Source organism: Hirundo rustica, chromosome 12, assembly GCF_015227805.2.
Source record: "Hirundo rustica isolate bHirRus1 chromosome 12, bHirRus1.pri.v3, whole genome shotgun sequence".
NCBI lineage: Eukaryota > Metazoa > Chordata > Aves > Passeriformes > Hirundinidae > Hirundo > Hirundo rustica.
In genome coordinates, this window is record NC_053461.1 from 17,499,599 (window position 1) to 17,502,584 (window position 2,986).

A 2,986-nucleotide genomic window follows, 5' to 3' on the forward strand; every position below is an offset into this window, starting at 1 on the left:
CCTTGCAGAGGTTGGAAACGTTCCCCCACTTGTCTGGGGCAAGTGCTTGTGTGTGCTGGGATCAGGCGCTGGCACGAGATAATTAATTGCTATCTGAGCTTCAAAAGACACAGTAATGTTGGGAAAGTTTGCTTTCATTCTGGATCAGAATACAAACCAAACTGTCAACACTTCCTTTGAAATGAAAATGGAGACAAAACACCAAAATGAGACTCGGCATTGAAGATGAACAAAGCGCTTTGTTAATGTTTTCCTTTTGGAGGCAAAGTATTTTGATTTGACTTTCACATTTCTGTAAATGTTCCTTAATTGCTGCTGTTACTTTGTGAAACCTATAGCCCAAAGTGTGAATGTATAGTTTTGGTAATTAATACTGAAATAATGACACAGCTCTTTATTTTGAAGACCTGTTCGTGTAGATGCATCTTTTCCTGAATCCTCCTGAAAATGTTGATTCCCTCCTGTGAGGGTTAGAACTGTGCACAGCAGGTGCCTCCTCAGGGTTCACACCTTTGAGGAAAGATCTTCCCATTCTGCTCAGCACTTCCAAAGGGCACCGTGGTTCCTCACACCCGAGGCTCCAGGTGAGAAAACAAGGCTGGTTTTAGTCTTGACCGGTCTCATAGCTTGTGGAGTGATGTCAGGAAGCTCGTGTCTCAGGATTTACTGGGAGGGAGGTGTGAAATGCAGCTTGGAAAGAGAACTGTGCCAGCCAGTTTGCCACGGGCTCTTGGATTTACAGGAGACAATCGGTGGGGACTTGCTGGGGTCAGGGGCTGGGCCGGGTAAAACCTGGAATGTTTGTCACATCTGACTATTCCTTGGGATTTTTATAACTCCCATGGGTAGTCTTTCAAAAGAGACACCAACTCCCACAAACACCATTTTTCTGTTTTCAGCCTCTTTTTTTAAGGCACTGTGTGTGAGCTGTTCTCATCTTTCAATACTCCCAAGTCTTCCAGATTTTTTAAAAGCACAATAAAGATTTTTAGTCATTTTCTCAGAGGAGAAACATAGTTTGTCTCGAGATGGCTGTGATATACTTCAAAGAAAAAAAAAAAAAAACAAAAAACAACAACTTTCTTTCTCTGGATGGGTCAGAGATCCATGATTTTTAGTGTCAAGTTATTGTACCATACTCAGGTTTCTGCAGCTATAAATTTAAACAAACCAAACGCAATCTCTATGCTCCTTTTGTAAATCCTTTGATGTGTATCGATGTACAATATTTTCTGAAGACCTAAGAGGGTCCTGAAGTACAAGATTGTTCTCATTTTCTTATTGTTCTCACTGGATTCTGCTGCATCTCGCTTGCTTGAATGCTGTATTGAATTGCTACAGATTGTTTTAAAGCACAACAATCAATTTTAGTTCAAACTGGGTGGAAATACCTTACGAATTGCTGTCACACATCAGTGAAGGGAAACTGCTTTAAGTCAAACTGGGTCAGGGATCTCTAGATACCTAATCTAAGCTTCATTACTGAGAGCAGAAGTAGCTGCTGGCCTTACACCACAAATAATTTTAATTATTGATCCTTGCCTAGGAGTTGGACAGCCTACAACTCTCAAAAAGTATGTTTTTAAATCTAAAATGTAAATCTTAACAAGGCTTTGTGTAAGTTTAGTGCAAGGAAAAAAAAAAAAAAAAAGGCCTGGATTGTAAAACAGTTTCTCATTGTTCTTTAGTTAGATGTTTAAACCACCACATCTTCCGCAACAAGGTGATTGTTCTTATTGTTGGGTCTCAGTGAATACTCTGCAAGCAGGCTGGGAACTGACACAAAATGAAATCATCCTGTGTACATTTTTATTACAAGGTGTGTCAAATGCCTTACAAGGAGTAATTATCATTTATGTTTCATTAATGAACAAGCTCAGGTGTGATTGCCTCACCCATCTGCCCGAGATCGCACAACAAACCGATGATGAAACTACCTACAAGCTTTTTGTGTTCTAGGACTACGTTTAAATGTTTCAGCTTTGAAAATGGAAGGAAAAAGTGTTTTCTGTGAACTGAAATCTTTCCCAGTTAGTAGAGGGAGCTGGGCTAGAGCCTCTTCTCTGCTCTTTGCCTCACGGCGGGACCTTGGCCGGGAAGGAGTGACGGGTCTGCCGGGGCTTCACGTCCTCGGAGCCGAGTGCTGGCACGGCATGAGCGAGGGGATCATGCCGGGAGCACAGGGATGTGTGCCAGGGTGGGAGAGAGGCGGGAGGAGAGGCTCCGGGAGGAGTCTGAGGGGAGACATCGCTGCCATCTTCACCATCCTCCTGAGGGGGAGCGGAGGGGACAGGTGCCGATCTCTTCCCTCCCGTGACCAGTGACAGGGCTCGAGAGAATGGCAGGAGGCTGTCGGGGAGGTTGGGGCGGGATATTAAGAAAAGATTCGTCCCCTGAGAGGGTGGTGGGGCGCTGCCCAGGCTCCCCAGGGAATGGTCACGGCCCGAAGACTGCCGGAGCTCCAGGAGCATTTGGACAACGAGATACACAGGGTGGGATTGTTGGGGTGTCTGTGCAAGGTCAGGAGCTGGACTGGATGGTGGGCCCCTTCCACCTGGGGATCTTCTGTGATCTTCTTGAGAATAAAAAAGACAGGCACGTCCTTGCATAGACAGGGACTTTGGGTGGGTGAGGGCAGCGCGGTCACTCTCAGCCTGAGAGCGGGGAGGAAAGAAGAAGAGCTCTCTGGGGGGCCGGGGCGTGAAAGGGGGAAGGCTGCGCGTTCCCTCCCCCGAGGATCTGCACGGCGGGGCCAGCATGAGGAGGACGATGACCCGCGGCCAGAAAAGAAGACCAGAGCTGCCCTCAGACCGTCCCCACAGGGTCAGGCGGGAGGACGCCGCGGCCCACCCTTTCCCGCCGCCTTTCCCGCCCCGCCCTCACGGCCGCCCGGCCCCGCCCCTCCCGCGGCCCCGCCCCTCCCGCCCCGCCCACTGACCCCGCCCCCGGCGGGCGGGGCCGCGGGGCCGCGCACGGGCACGGCGCG